This window comes from Mandrillus leucophaeus, unplaced genomic scaffold (assembly GCF_000951045.1).
Source record: "Mandrillus leucophaeus isolate KB7577 unplaced genomic scaffold, Mleu.le_1.0 Scaffold299, whole genome shotgun sequence".
Lineage (NCBI taxonomy): Eukaryota > Metazoa > Chordata > Mammalia > Primates > Cercopithecidae > Mandrillus > Mandrillus leucophaeus.
The window spans coordinates 3,215,077-3,231,699 of record NW_012103131.1 but is presented as its reverse complement, the minus strand read 5'-3'; the positions used below and the strand labels follow the sequence as shown (position 1 = coordinate 3,231,699).

Sequence of the window (16,623 nt, the reverse complement as noted above, 5' to 3'; positions counted from 1 at the left end):
TGGGACTGACTGGAGGAAAACCTGAGTCAGGGCTGGGTCTCCAGCAGCCACACACAGGACCAGGATTACAGTACTGTAATTTAGTTCGTAAAGGAGCAAGATTGCTGGGGGCTGGAGCAATTGGGCACATCTGGGTTACATAAAATTTATATATGCCTTTTGCTCTAAGAGCTTATTAATTTTTTCTTTTTCCCTAGTCAAACACTTTTACATGCTGCTGGAGCTCATAGTGGTCAGGAAAATTTTTTATAATAGGTGAGAAACCCACTTTTACATGGTGTAGTGTTTTTTAAAAAGTTATTGTCACTTTTTAATATAGGAGGTTGGAATATTTTGTGGGAAAACATGGAGGATAAGTCATTACTCTTAGAATTTCAAGTTTTCAGACACTAATTGATTTTCATTTTTGTATTGTACCAGTGTCTGCCTGTTTCCTCCATCCCTGTCCTCCTGCCCCAGGGCCCCACTTGGGATGTACCCCATCAACCGTGGCCTGCTCTGCCTTGTCTGTGTAGTTATCCTGGCTCTTGTAACTATCCATGGCTCTCACGTGTTTACCTGCCTCTTCAGTGCCTGATGCTCTAGCTACTAAGAGTGTCTGTTGAATGAATGAGCAGTGTGCTTGTTTGCTGCTCCAGCTACTTGTTCCATAGCTCCACGTTTGCTGGTGCTTTCCTCTGCCTAAAATACCTTTTCCTTCCACACCTGGCTTCTCTCCTGACACCTCCACCTCCTTACCCCTCAGGGTTCCTTTCTTTGTTCCAGTCGCTTGTATTGCTTTATCCTGCACTTGTCACATTATAGAAAAATTACCTGTTTGTATCTGCCTCCCTTCCCGACTGTGAGCTCCTCAAAGGCTGGAGTCCCGTCTGATCACTGACACCAGGCACAGCACAAGCCGACAGAACTGTTTCAGCCCTTAGGCAACGGAGGGAAAATGACTGGGGCTGACAGGCTTTTAAAATGCTCATCAAAATGTTTGAGACATAAAAACAATATTGTTGGCTCCAAAATATTTTTTTAATCTGCAAAATCAAAGCTAGAAATGTTTAATGAAGTAGCTCTGAAATACTGCAATGTCAATGTCATTAATTATTAAAGGTCGTATTGACATACAGTTTGTTCCATTCTAAAACAGTTTGTAGATAGACTTTCTCAGTTAGCAAAAATCCTCCCAGCAGGCAATGATTTCTGAGAAAAATCCCAGTCATTTGTACATTCAGGTAGTTATTTGTATAGTTTCCAAAATGTTATAGCAAGACAATTTTAAGTTAGGCAAATGTGGTTGGGGCTCCTGCCAGAAGAACAAGTGGCCAGGATGCTCACGGTTCTTATCTAGCCTCACGGGCAGAGCATGCCAAACTTGAAAACCTCTCAACTCAGGGACCATTTGGGGAATATGCTTTTCAGTTTGCCATGGGCGCTTCCACAACCTAATGTCTTACCCCTCACCAGCCTCATTTGTTTACTTTCTGGATCTTAGAAAGTTTTGAATTTCTGGCTCCTGATCCTAGACTTTTAGAGCTGAAAGAGATTTGAGGTCATCTGAGCCAATCTCTTGCCTCTTTAGATGAGAGCAATGCAGTCCAGAAAGGAGAATAGGATCGACTTGTTGAACATCATACAAAGGTAGTTACAAAGTTAGGACTAGTACCCAGGTCTCCTACCTTAGCTTTCTAAAAAGTCAAATAGTAGACATAGGCCAGTGGATTTGAAGTTGTCTCATAATCACCTGAGGAACTTGTTACGCAAACAGATCCTCCAGTCACCTCCAGAATCTAGTATCTCTGGGGTAGTGCTGATTAGTGTACATTTTTACTGCAATTGTTAAGTTTCTGACAACCTTGCCCTGTAGATTATACCTTTGAATAGTGGTCTCCAAAGACAATCCCCTGAGGTGCAGGAAGACTGGTTTTTTTTTTTTTTTTTTAATCTGACAAGTAAAGGCAAAGTTAAGCTTTACTAATATGTTATTTATGGATTGACACAGGTGCCCTTCCTTGGGCCATGGTGAGCTGGTCAAATAGGATTGGGTTATACTGACAAACCAAATGATCCCCAAGTGTCAGTGGCTTACAGCTGGGTTAGCCAGGTCAGTGGCTTACAGCTGGGTTAGCCAGGTCAGTGGCTTACAGCTGGGTTAGCCAGAGAAAGAACAGGATGCAAAGTTAAATTTGAATTTCAGATAAATAGTGAAAAAATTTTTAGGATGAGAATGTCCCAAATATTTAGCATAAGTATGTCCCATCTGATGAAGCAGCCTCAATCTGGAACATTGCCATTTGCAGTAGCAGAGAGACAAAAAGAGATTGGTGCATTGCAGACTAGCTCCAAAAGCTTTTGGTCAGAAGTGGCAAACATCACTGCCATTCATTTTTTTTTTTTTTTTTGGCCAAATAAATCACATGGCCAAGCCAAGCATACATGTGGCAGGGGAGACTGGACCCTAAGGAGGGTTGTTGGTTATCCGTGACCGTTATGCAGTCTACCACAGGCATATATGGTGGCTTGGATAGGCTATTGGATGCCATTCACAAGGCCAAATTTGGTGAAAAAGCAAAGCCTTTTGCAGAATCTTTTCAGAGTTTTGTGATGAGGGGTGTCTTAGTCTGTTTTGTGTCATGATAACAGAATACCTAAGATTGGGTAATCTATTTTTAGAAAAGGTTGATTTAGCTCATGGTTCTGCAGGCTGGGAAGTTGAAGCACATGGCTCTGGCTTCTGGTGAGAGGTTTCAGGCTGTGTCATAATATGGCAGAGAAGATCAGTGGGTAAGTGGACATGTGTGAAGAGAGGCAAAACCAGGTGGGTGTTCTGACTTTGTAACAACCCACTCTTGCAGAACTAACCAATTCCTGAGAGAACTACCACACTGAGATCAAATTTCAACATGAGTTTGGTGGGGACATACATATATCCAGATCACAGCAAGGAGTGACCTTGAAAATCTTGTATCCCACAGAGATCACAGATCATTAGTAGTAAAGCATTCAAAAGAATTGTCAAGCTTGAAAATGAGTTACTATATTTTCTTTTATAAAGAGTGTTCTACATTTTCTCATCTTATCTGTGATGACATGTAGCTGTCATTAGGATGATACCCAAGCGAAAGTTTCACAAAACCAAACAGACTGAATCTGTTTCTTCAAAACAAAGGTGATGTTTTAACAATGAGTAGGCCAGGCGGGTGGCTCACGCCTGTAATCCCAGCACTTTGGGAAGCCGAGGTGGGTGGACCACCTGAGGTCAGGAGTTTGAGAGCAGCCTGGCCAACATGGTGAAACCCCATCTCTACTAAAAAATACAAAACATTAGCTGGGCATGGTGGCAGGCACCTGTAGTCCCAGCTACTTGGGAGGCTGAGGCAGGAGAATGGCGTGAACCTGGGAGGCGGAGTTTGAGACTCCGTCTCAAAACAAACAAACAAAAACAAACAAACAAACAAAAAAACAATGAGTGGGAAAGTATTTGTTTTGGTTTTGGTTTTTTTTGACAGAGTTTTGCTCTTGTTGCCCAGGCCAGAGTGCAGTGGCGCCATCTCCGCTCACTGCAACCTCTGCCTCCCGGGTTCAAGCAATTCTCCTGCCATCAGCCTCCCAAGTAGCTGGGATTACAGGTGCCCGCCACCATGCCCAGCTAAGTTTTTATATTTTTAGTAGAGATGGGGTTTCACCATGTTGGCCAGGCTGCTCTCAAACTCCTGACCTCAGGTGGTCCACCCACCTCGGCTTCCCAAAGTGCTGGGATTACAGGCATGAGCCACCACGCCCGGCCAGTATTTGGTTTTCAAAAGAATCTTATGGAGAGCATTTTTGAAAGTAGATGTTTAGAAATCTTTCCAACATTATGTGATTTTTGTCTCTAAAAATGATGTATATTGCTTATAAAAACTCATATCTGCACACTTAACTTAGAAACTGAAATTCCTAACCTCTTTTAGAAATCTTCCAAATGGAGAGGTTGAGTTTTAAATATATTGAGGAATTCTAAGGAGGACAGTGGCGTAGTTCTGGCTTACTTAAGGCGTGCGAAGGGAAGAGAGCCAGCAGAGCCCGTCCAGAGGCAGCAAGCCTCATGTGCTCCTCAGCCACACCGTCAGGGGTTCGAAAAATCTGTCCACACTTAATTGTTTTCTTTGATACTAGTTGTCCTACCCAGAACATCCAGACTGATCTCTTTATCAGCTGCCAACTGATTTGTTTACCCCAAAAATATGCCTGCAAGATTCACGATTCCCAGGCTGCCAGCAGGCTTTTCTGCCTATCTGTTATACGTCCTGTTTTTAATTTTGTTCCATGACAGCAGTCTATTGACCTTTCTTCTTGTACAAGTAAACAAACTGCATATAAAACAACTAACTAAAAATCTCTGAGTTATTCCTTGATACTGTTTAATTGGTTTGTTAAAAAAAGACTGATGGACTTCAAAGAAGACGGAAATTTAACTAATTACATTTCAGTTAAAACCTGTGCATGATTTGTGCATACAGTTGAAATGAGCAGTTGGATTTAGTAAACCCTGAGACCATGTAATTTTTTCAAGTAGGCTTGCTTATCTTTTGAGATATTTTAAGTGATGACAGCCATTAAAACCACATCTTAAAATAAACTTGACTTGGAAGGAGACCTCAAACTGTTATACCACAAAGTTTTCAACCAAGATTCTCAAAAATAAAGCCTATTCAGCAATTTTGCTCTTTTAAAAAATATTAATGAAAATATAACTAATTTTCAGTCAGTAAATTAAAATGTTACATTGTTTTCCACTTGTTTTATGTCCATGTATTAGTGACAGTATAGCATTTACAAATAAATATACATGATATTGGGGTCGCATGTTCAGAATTTTTTTTAATTTTAGTGTTTTTAGAGAGCACCCAGGCTGGACTTGAGCTCCTTCCTGGACTTAAGTGATCCTCCTGCCTCAGCCTCCTGAATAGGTAGGACTACAAATGTGAGTCACTTTAGTCAACCAAAAATGTGTTTAATAATGGCGAATGATAACAAATGTTTATAGATCATTGCTTCTGAAAAGACTTTACTGGACACACTGTGGTACCCAAAACCAAATGCTAGCTACTTTTTAAGTCAAAAATAATTAGCCAGCTAATGATCTATATTTTGCTTTACAGTTTAACTTGACAAGAGTAGAAAAATGTCAAGGTACAAGACAATGCAAAACGTAAGGACAAAGGAGAAAAGCTTCCCCTTTCACCCTCTGAAGGTTTTGCTGAAAATGAGCTGAAAAAGGCAGAGCAACAGGAGAAAAGGCATGCGTTTATTTTAACGTGCATACCACGGGGAGTTGCAGAAGAGTAATGACCTAATAACCCAGCAGGGTCCAGATGCCTGTATACCCTCTCTTCATAGGTAAGTGGGGGATGAGGTGTGTAGGAGTAAACGACAAAAGTTCCTCTGAGCTCTGGGGGAGGTGTTGGGAAGATGGGTGAAATGTCACCTTGCACAAAGGTTGTCAGTACTGCCTTCAAGAGAATAGATGAGTAGTCTGGGTGTAGTGACAGCTCTGTCTCGTCTCTTCTTTCCTGGTCATTTGATGAGATTCCTAAAGAAGGGAGTTCTTACGACTATTGCCTTTTTTTCTTGTTTTTGGAAAGAAGCTTTGTTAGATAAGAAAATTCCAGAGAGTCGGTCCAGTCCCTCCAGGTGCTTCTAGAAAGAGGATCAGAGAAACAAGGAGGTAAGAAAAGTCAGAAAGAGAGCTTGGGTCTAAGGCTTATTTCTAAAACCTTTCGATTTTCAAAGTACTCGGCATGCCAAAGCACTGTATTTTGGGGAATCATTTTCTGCACCCCAACAAAACCTTAATACACGATTTTTCAGTGTAATAGCAAGACACCCTTGGTTATAGCTATCTGACATTTAATCATTAACTGATAATTATTTCATTGCTGCTCTGTAGATTCATAACAAGTAGAGTATTTGAAGTTATTGAAACTATTTTGACTGCATTTGAAGGAGTTTATTTTCTGGACACCTGATGAGCTCGAATTCTTTTCCAAGCTCTTAGCATTGACTTTCAGGATACAATGCAAGTGACTGCAAGGGTAGACTGTCTCTGCTAGGTATCACTTTTGCAACAGAATTGTTCTTAGAGTCTTTGTGAGTTTTCTTCTGAAGCTGATTAATATCCTAAATGAATCCTAGGAAGAGTTTCAAAGTCACTAATGTCTGGTCTTCACGCATGTGGGTGGCTGGAGCCCAGGCAGTTATTCATGGTGCACGTGCACCTTAAGCTAAGGATGAGAAGGAAAAAATTCTCAAATGAACCTTCCAATCAATCTGATAGAGACTGCTTGTGAGTTCCCCTCTGCCTTTCCAGTTAAGGGCCTGACCTTTGCAGACCCTACTGAGTCATTTAGCTATTAAACATTTACAAGGAGGCTTCCAATGGAGAGAACAAAAGGACAGTGTTGCTTAGTGCAAAACCATCAAGTGTCAAAGCCACTGACTGGACCTTTTTACTAAATATTTCTATAGCATTTATCTTCCCCCGTGCATTGAAGATAAATATATTTTACTTTCTCAGTGTCATGCAGTCACAAGGCACCCAGTAATAGAATCCATTGCTCGTGAATGTTGGACAGAATGGTAACTACTGGATGAACCAACGGTGTCATCCACATATGACAATTTTTTACATATTTATTTACATGTTTTTTTTCTCTCTAGGAAGTGGAGCCAGAATCCACAGATGTCATCATCCATCTGCACACTTTGTTTACTACCCAGAAGGCAAGAATATTGCATTTTAAAAGTATCCGGACTTTTGTTCTTTATCACAAATGACTTGGGAAGCTCTGACCACTCATGTTTACCCTGAGTGAAAGTCCCAGTCAAAGCCTTGCTTCCTGGAGAGCTTTGAGATTCTGGTACAAAGGCATTTTATAAGCACAATGTGGAAAAGCATCATTCATATTCATTTGCTGCTGTGGCATTTCTCCCTGGAATCTTCCTCTTGTCTGTCAACATTAGGCAAAAGGACTGGCCTCATGTACTTTACAAATATTCTTGTCATGGTCTGGAGGTAGGAAAAGGACACCCAGCACAAGAGTAAAAAGGGAGACTCAAGCTCTTCTGTTGGAGAGTCTCAGGCTTCTTTATCCATAAAACTGATTGGACATAATTGGTGTGGGTTGATGATTTGTTTTGGAAAAACCCGAGTATGAAATCAATACCGTGCTTTGTGCATCTTGGCTGCAATGAGTGTTTTTTATGTGATTGCAGGGACCGGTGGGAGAGGCGGCCATCCGGAGGGCTCTCTGAGGGGTCATTTAGAATGCAGCTGTTCTGGGCAGAGGATGGTCTGCGCTGGCCTCCGCTGCACTGAGAGGCTTGCAGAGTGGAGAAATGTCCACTAGCATGGCTTCTGTGAGGTGTGGGCAGCTCTTTTCTTGGTGTGGGGCTCTGTTTGGTGTGATGTGAGAGATATTGCAGGGCTTTCCTGTCCCGGAAGATCTTGGTGGGTGACACCTGTGGGGGTTGCCAGCTGGATTAGGTGAGGCAGAGCATACAGCTCTACCTAACGAGTCCCATTCTCATCTGGGAATATTCCAGGACATAGGGCACTACCCAAGAGGCAGAGCCTGGAGTGCCATTGTACAGGTGAAAGATGTGAGTGCCAGGTCCATGTAAATGAGGTGGGTTGGGGTGGTCAAGGTGCTTAGAGAACAGGAGAGCTGCCACAGGAAGGGATGGTACCCACAGGGAGGAAGACCCATGTCTCAGACCCCTTCCTTTATACCTCTTCCTGGGACCTCCTCGGAGTCTGCAGATCAGCTGCTGCTTCTCCGTCTTCCGTCGTCGTCTTCAAATCTTTTCATCACAAAAAATGCTGAGTGTAAACCTAAGTAGAGAGAACAGTAAAAGGAACTCCCATGAGCCATCACCATCACCTACCATCAACAGCGATCAACACATGGGCCGTCTACGTCCGTCTCCCCTACTTTCATCCCCGCTCCAGATTATTATCACAAGTAGCTCATCCCTGGTTATATTGCATTTAATCCTCTCTGTTGCATTTTTTTCTGGCCACGTTCTTCTGTCTGTCAATCATTGTTTTAAGTCAGACAGTCTGCTGGGTTGGCTAGGAAAAGACATTTCTCAAGAAAGACTTCTAAGTAATTTTGAGGGAAATATTCAGATTGACCAAACAAGGTATGCTTGATTTAGTTCAATTCAACAGTTACTTATTGAGTCCGAGGTGCAGTGCTGGATTCAACGTATCAGTAAAACATGGTTTCTGGTCTACAGGGTTCAGTGCTCTAGTTCTGGGTGTGGGACGAGGGCCATAGCAAGTATTCACTCCAGAAAGGCAGAATGTGGCCACTGAGAAAGGAAAGGTACAAGGTGTAGTGGAGGTTACAAGGCATGACAAACACACTGGGCTGGGAATGGTGACAGTGGAGAGGATCAGGAAGGGTCGTGAAGCCTTAGGCATTGGAGAGACACTTGGAAACCTGGGCAGACAGTGGGACGGTGACTGCAGAACACTTAAATGTGCAGGTGGGAATGGCAGTGGGGGCCAGGCGAGCCTGGCAGCGAGAACACATGGTGCAAGGGGCCCGGTCGGGGATGGACCTGGGGTGGGGGAGGTAGGCAACTGGGCTCTCAAAGAAACCCTTGGGCTTTTTCTAGCTTAATAACTAAACAATTATTATTTCTAAGGAAAAAGAAAACTGGATTTCTAGAAGCATGGCTATTTAAAAAAAAAAGCAACTCCAGACCCCAATTAGGAAACTGAAAGGAAATCAAAGTGGGCTTAATGGAAATTAGGTAGTAGGGGTAATAAAAGAAAATGCAGGTAGCTGCCTAAAATCCAGTGGACTCCAGGTCCACCAGCCAGGCACCACATTATTTTAACCTATAAATGAAGTATGCCCATGACTCTCACTACATAAAATGGAAGTTAAGCCATAGTCCTTTTCCACTGTGCTCTGAAAATACACTGTTTTTGCCTCTGCCAGCAAAGCAAATATATAGACAGAAAATTCCTAGCACTGCTCTCACACGAGGGATAACAAAGGTGACAGACTCGGGCACAATGTTCACATTCTACACATGAAATGGAATGGTAACTTGATTCTTCAAAAGGATAAGATTCTCATTACAAATGTAAGCGTATTTATGAAATAAAACTCAAACTGTAGTAAAATGTAAAAAGGCAAGGAAATTCATGGTCCCACTACCCAAATAACATATTTTTTTTTTTTTCAGAATTTTGGTGTTTATAATCATTTTGGAACACGCTTTTCATACTGAACGGCTTCAATATTTTATCCCTACTCTCTTCCAGCCCCCTCATTCATTGTGATTATCAGTGAGTTTGGGGAATCGGACTGACTTTTTAAAGAGTCAGTCCTCTTTTGAACTCCGATTTCAGAAGGGGTATAGGGAATCATCTCGATATAAGTGTTGATATACAGTTTATTCTCAGATACTTGTGAAACCAAAAACTCTGTGCTAACATTTGCAGGGCTTTGGGAAAACTGCACATGGAGGCCTGAATAGCATATGTCCAGATAGTGGAAGTTTTCATAGATTAAGCTAACTCATTATTAAAGAAAAGCTGTTCTAGCCTCCTTCCTTGATAAATACACCTTGATAACAGCTGCCCCTGGGAAGCTATTAAATATGTTATGTCCTCTTGACTTCATAACAACTGTCCCTTGGCCAGCTGGGGTGTGTACACCAAGCACACACTGGTTTGGGGTGTGTACACCAAGTCCTCTTGGGGACAGGCCCTAAAAGTAGGCTTGGAGCCATTAGGGTCAGTTCCCTGGAGCTCCAGGTGCACCTGTCTCCTCACCCTATGTGGGGAGTGGTGGTCAGAGGAGAGCCAGAGTGGAACCGCAGCCTCATGGGGCCCAGGGCAGGCACCTCTCTGGCTCTGGTCTGAGTGAATCATTCCATATTTCCTATGTGCAGGTCATGTGCTGGGTGCTGGGAACACAAAGGTGAGTAAAAACCGTCTAGTGGGGGCACATAGACTTCTAAATAAGTGCCCCCTAAAATGTAAATTTGCAACTCTGAGTTGACTCAGGGAAGTTAGGAGGAGGTAACTTTGCAGAGAAGGAAAGAGAAGAGAATTTCAGGCAGAGAGGAAAGTGCCAGCAAAGTCCTAGTGGTGGTGGAGAGCACAGCCAGAGTGAGCCATGAAAAGCTAAGAGGACATGGGGCTCAGGTGTGAGTTGGGCTGGACAGGCAGTGGGCACCAGATCAGGAAGGGCCTCCGTGGCCTTACTAAGAAACTAGGTCCAGCCACAGTAAAAGGCTTTTAGACAGGCGTCACATGATCAGGGGCAATGAGGCTAGACCAGGCTACTAAATCAGTTCAGGCTAAATCTGTTCTTTTTCCTTTTTTTGTTTTTTTTAGAAAAGCAAAATATTAGACACTCAAAGAAATGTGAAACATGTAAATATTAAGTAGACATTTGGTAATATTAAGGAATTAATGTTTTCTGATACTAGTTTTGTGTGTTTGTTTTTACTTTAATTCTAGGTTTGAGGGTGTATGTAAAGATCCGTTACACAGGTAAATGCATGCCACTGGGTCTGCTGTACAGATTATTTCTTCACCCAGGTATTAAGCCCAGTACCCGATAGTTACCTTTTCTGCTCCTCGCCCTTCTCCCACCCTCCCTCCTCAAGTAGACCCCTGTGTTTGTTGTTTCCTTCATTGTGTTCATAAGTTCTTATCATTTAGCTCTCACTTATAAGTGAGAGCATGCAATATTTGGTTTTCCGTTCCTCCATTAATTTGCTAAGAAGAATAATTTGCCTCCAGTTCCATCTATGTTCCCACAAAAGCCATGAGCTCATTCTTTTTTTATGGCTGCATAGTATTCCATGGTGAATATGTACCAGATTTTTAAATCCAATCTGTCATTGGTGGGCATTTGGGTTGAGTCCATTAGACCTGATAATTCTTTGGAATAGTGGGGGAGAGGAGGAGATGGAGTGAGTCAGACAGGCTTCAGGGGGATATAGAAAATCAGATGGCCAGGGCTTTGTGTATGGATTGGGTTGGGAATGAAGAGGAAAGTAGGCACCAGGCATATCTGGTTGGATGAATCATGTATTAGTCCGTTTCATACTGCTATAAAGAACTATCTGAGGCTGGGTCTTTTATAAAGAAAAGAGTTCTAATTGACTCACAGTTCTGTATGGTGAGGGAGGCCTCAGGAAACTTACAGTCATGGCAGAAGGCAAAGGGGAAGCAAGGCATGTCTTACATGGCAGCAAGAGAGAGAGCGAGGGGGGTGCCACACTTTAAAAACCATCAGATCTCATGAGAACTCACTATCACGAGAACAACATGAGGGAAACTGCCCTCATGATCCAATCACCTTCTGCCAGGTCCCTCCCTTGATAGGTAGGGATTACAGTTCTAGATGAGATTTGGGTGGGGACAGAGAACCAAATCATATCAAATAGGATGGATGAGCTGGGGACACTGAGAGAGGATGAGGGTTAAAGACCGGTGAGGTCATGAGCTGGCTTTGGGACATGTGCACTTTGAGATGCCTTTGGGACATCTGAGAGGGTAGCAAGTAGACACGAACATGTACTGCCAAGCTATGAAAAGATGTTGGGGCTGGGCGTGGTGGCTCACGCCTGTAATCCCAGCACCTTGGGAGGTCAAGGTGGGCAGATCTCTTGAGATCAGGAGTGCGAGAACAACCTGGCCAACATGTTGAAACCCCATCTCTACTAAAATACAAAAACTAGCTGGGTGGTGGTGGTGGGCACCTGTAATCCCAGCTACTTGGGAGGCTGAGGCAGAAGAATTGCTTGAACTTGGGAGGTAGAGGTTGCAGTGAGCTGAGATTGCACCATGCACTCCAGCCTGGGCGACAGAGTGAGACTCACTCTCAAAAAAAAAAAAAAAAAAAAAAAAAAAGAGAGATCGGGGCTGCAGATTTAAAATATGTAGGAGCCATCCCCATGGAATTGGTGAGGTAAGCCATGGAGGTGATACCTGAGGAAAGGTACCTGCCTGCTTACCTGGTAGAAATGAAACAATCCAAGCTTTTCAATGCAGATGAGAACTTTAGAAATGAAATCACACAAGCAATGAACTAAAATGAGAAAGGCAAACCTTCTAGCAACCTTGCATCTAATGTTTGTCACTGTAAACAGGCTTGTCATACACAAATCACTTGCAACCACAAGGAGGACTGTGGATCAGTTGGTCACTCTGCCCAGGTCTTTTTGTGCCTGTGACTGTAAATCAGGTTCTTGTTACTTGCACACCATTTTGTGGTGTGTATTTGTAAATATATCTTGCCAGCATATTTTATGCTTCAGTTAATTTAGTTGACATCTAATTTAGTTGACATATAAAAATAAAATCAATTTTCAGACAAAATACCCATAAAATAAGTGAAATGCTATAATAGGTTTCAAGAAATTAAAATGTAATATATTTAGGCTTCTATTCTAAAGCAATTTCATCTAGAACAGCAGATACTGTGGATGTATTTTTTTCTATGCATTCTTGCCAATTATATAATAATAAATGTTGCTACTATATATTGAGAAATTTATTGCTTGGAGTAGTTTGTCATAAAAAAATGAAAATTTTTGTTGGGGTTTCCTTTAAAATGCCAAAGAGCCTAAATATGAATACTTTGTGTATTGATGTTCGGGCTGTAATTAAGCCATGACAATGATTATTACTTTGGATGTAAACACTATCACATTTTCATTGGGTGAGTTCTTTTTAAATTAATGTTGAGTTATGTTCTGTTTATTATCCTGTTTGCTTACGTTTCCTGTCATTTTCCAGTTGTCTGCTTGAATTCTGTTTTTCAATAGTGATTTAGCAACTGATAATATATACTGGTTTCAGTTTTGCTTCTCATTTACATTTGTATCTGTTTGGTTGATGTATTTGGCTTAATCATTTTATTTTTATAAGCAGTTGTACAATTTGTTAATTTAGCTAGATGATTAAATTTGGCTTCTAAAGAGAGTTTGTTTTAGAAAATAGTCCCTGAAGTAAATTAGTGTTTGGCATTTCCAACATGTCAAAGGAGCTGGTTTCTTAACGATAACTAGAAATGTAACTCTGAATTCTCAAAAGTGGTTTTGTAATTTTAAACCTCTGACTATATGAAGCTGTATATTCCAGTAGGTGGTGCAAATCGACTCCATTTCAGATGGAAATGTAATTTAAACTTGTGATGTAACTGTTTTCACTGTAAAAATAATATTTCAACATGTTTCGCAACTGCAAAATTATTTTCCTCTCTTTCTAAAGGAAGCTTGATTTACCCTCTCAATGCTCATTTTTCTTATGGTTTATTCCTCAGGTATCATTCTGATCATTGTTGTTATAGGAGAGATGAGAGGAAATTAGAGGGGCTAGAGGAACCAGCAGACCTGTTAAAAATCATGAATACAAACAAAGGTCGTTTGCTTCTGTGCTTCAATTCCATAATAAAATGAGTATAATGTCAGTATCAGTGTTCTAATAGTTTTTATATCCACATGATGAATTGAATGCCATGTTTTTTCTGTTGTAAAAATTGAGGTTATTTCACTTCTAGGAGTCTGATATCCTCACACAAGCACATAAAATATGTATACAAGGATATTCACTGCAGCATATTTTTAACTTTTGTCATTCATCCCAGTCATATATGTGCACAAGAGGCAGCAAAGTAGGATGATTAGGAGCAGGGCCTCTGGGCAGCCTGCCTGAGATGGAGGCCTTACCACGTATCTCTGTTTCCTTTTCTGCAAAATGCAGATCCTCACAGGTACTGCTACTGCATCATGGCATTGATAGGAGGATTATGTGAGCATATATGTAAGTGTGCAAAGCATGCCTGGCACGTCGTAAGCACTGCATCAATGTTAACTGTACCTCTAAAGTAAAATAGCACTGAAAGGATTGCAGTGAAAGGCAGCATTCTCTTGCAGTCTTCCTCCAGCCTCTGAGTATCACTTCCTGGTGGTAAGTCTTCCTCCAGCCCCCAGTGTCACTTCCTGGTGGTAAGTCTTCCTCCAGCCCCCGAGTGTCACTTCCTGGTGGTAAGTCTTCCTCCAGCCTCCCCAGTATCACTTCCTGGTGGTAAGTCTTCCTCCAGCCCCCCCAGTATCACTTCCTGGTGGTAAGTCTTCCTCCAGCCCCCAGTATCACTTCCTGGTGGTAAGTCTTCCTCCAGCCCCCGAGTATCACTTCCTGGTGGTAAGTCTTCCTCCAGCCCCCGAGTGTCACTTCCTGGTGGTAAGTCTTCCTCCAGCCCCCAGTATCACTTCCTGGTGGTAAGTCTTCCTCCAGCCCCCGAGTGTCACTTCCTGGTGGTAAGTCTTCCTCCAGCCCCCGAGTGTCACTTCCTGGTGGTAAGCACTCACGACTCCTCTCCACGGCTGCTCCTGACAGTCACCACCATAACTTTAAATACTATTCTTACACAGCTATTTTTTAAACCACTTTAACTATTTCAAGTATTCAATTCACTAACATTAAGTACATCTACAGTGTCATGCAATCATCACCACTATCCATTTCCAGAATGCTTTCATCTTCGTAAACAGAAACTCTGTCCCCATTAACTCCGCATTCCCTTTTCTCCCCAGTGCCTGGTAACCGCTACTGTACTTTTTGTCGCTATAAATTTGCCTATTTTAGGTATCTCATGTAAGTGGAATCATACGATATTTGTCCTTTTGAGACTGGCTTATTTCACTTAGCATAGTGTCCTCAAGGTTCATCCACATTGTACAGAATTTCATTCCTTTCTAAGGTTGAATAATATCCTATTGTTTTTATATGTAACATTTTATTTCTATTCATCTGTCGATGGACATTTAGTTTTCTTCTGCCTGTGGCTACTGTGAACAATACTGCTATGAACACAGGTGTACAAATATCTATTCAAGTCCTTGTTTTCAGTTCTGGGTCGCTATTTTTTGATGTATCTGTTCTTACATTATCTTTTTACTTCTAGGCATGGTAAATTAGATAGACAAGGACTTAACCATAATCAACTCCCTACCTTTCTACATACACTCCCAGTCCCCACTCCCACATAGCTTTGGTTAAAAAACAATGTTTTCTCTATTGAATAAAAGTTCTCTTACCCTCCCTGGGATGGAAGAGACGAGGAAGGAGATGGTGTTCCTGGAACCCAGGGAGAACTGGAACCTGGGAAGAAGCAGAGGGAAGCGGAGATGATGAGTGAGACTGCACCAGATGCCAGAGCCGGAAGGAAGCAGGGAAGAAAGATGCTGGCCTTCCTCTCCTTTCTCTGCTCCATCTCCTATAGCTCAAACCGGCTTGAAAGCCAGGGGCCAAAGGAGCCCAGGCCATGCATCCGCAGGGCCCAGGAAGATGAGAATGGACCAAGGAAGGAGGCCAAATGGAGCCCATCTGCACCCTTTTCTTCCTGAACTGCCCTTTCCATTGCCGACTCCCTGCCAGTACCCACGGCCCCTGCTGCCAGCAGGACACCTTCCCTGAGAGCAGCCTCACTGTGCACATGGACCTGGCAGGGAGGCTCACACACACCCATACTCAGAACGAGCAGAGAAGCTTCTCCCAAGGCCAAATAGAAATGGCTTTTGGATTACCCACCATTTGGGCAGATTATCTGCACCACTGCTTCTGTCCATCACTGAGGAGAGCCAGGAGGTATCTGGACTGTCCTTGGTGTTCCGGGATGACCTTGTGGAGAGCTGATTACAGTCTGTGTGTGGAAAAGGAAGACGTCTGCCTGCCATTCTTTTCCTCACACTGGTTCAGCGACGTTTGATCTCTGACCTGTGGCTGGAACCCATATTAAAGAGCCTGTCATTGCTTCTGATTTTTCTTGGAAGACCAGAATTCAGATTGGAGCAAGGCTTTCCATCAGAGCTGTAGAGAATCCATATTTGCCTTTGAGCCTTCCCGGCTTCAATTTAGTACCTGAGACCCCTTCTCCATAGCACCCCTCCTCACCCTCATCCCAACTACGTGCCCCCTGACTGTGCTCCCCTACCCCCAAGCCGTTAGAAGGACAGCTACCAACGCAGCTGTAGGTGTCTGAGCAGAAAAGAAAATGAGAGCAAGAGGCAGCCTCCAAGGTCAGGATCTGCAAGAGTTGGTGGATACGCCAGTGATGGGAATTCAGGGTCTTCCTGGTGGGCTCCTTGGATTTGCACAGAGAACATGTGCCTCTGCCAGAGCCGCCTCTCATGTCTCACAGCCCTGACTCCAGGACTCGCTTCCAGAGCCTCCAAGCTGTACCGCAGCCCTAGCTCTAGTCCTACCTATTTCTGATGTCCTAGGCCCTTTTCTCCTTCTTTCTTCAACCACCACTGCATTCCCGCATAGGCACTATTGTTTATAGATGAGAAGCTGATGCATGAAAAGGTTAAGTAACTTGCCCACTATGGCATGTCTAATAAGCGGCAGTGCTAGGGTGCAAAACCAGGCTGGCTACTGCCAACGCTTGTGCTCTTACCTGAGGGTAAGTCTGCCTCCAGGGCCATTCCTCCATGGTTCCCAGGCCTTTGGCTGCTTACTTGCCTGTCTTCCTTCCTTCCTTCCTTCCTTCCTTCCTTCCTTCCTTTCTCTCTTTCTTCTCTTTCTCTTTTTCTTTTTCCCTTCCTTCC

General features: G+C 42.9%; 2 long non-coding RNA genes across 2 annotated transcripts in view; one reads left to right on the top strand and one right to left on the bottom strand.

Annotated features, from left to right (window-relative positions):
• Positions 1-9,161, top strand: part of LOC105544142 — a 13,614-nt gene extending 4,453 nt beyond the window's left edge. The window contains exons 2-5 of the long non-coding RNA XR_001006722.1: positions 2,692-2,806; positions 4,871-4,940; positions 6,691-7,045; positions 7,246-9,161. This is a non-coding gene — a long non-coding RNA (uncharacterized LOC105544142). The remainder of the gene's footprint in view (positions 1-2,691; positions 2,807-4,870; positions 4,941-6,690; positions 7,046-7,245) is intronic.
• LOC105544143 overlaps positions 4,757-16,623 on the bottom strand; it is a 28,205-nt gene continuing 16,338 nt past the window's right edge. Inside the window, exons 3-5 of the long non-coding RNA XR_001006723.1 lie at positions 15,112-15,175; positions 7,763-7,864; positions 4,757-7,491 (exon numbers count right to left, since the gene is read on the bottom strand). This is a non-coding gene — a long non-coding RNA (uncharacterized LOC105544143). The remainder of the gene's footprint in view (positions 7,492-7,762; positions 7,865-15,111; positions 15,176-16,623) is intronic.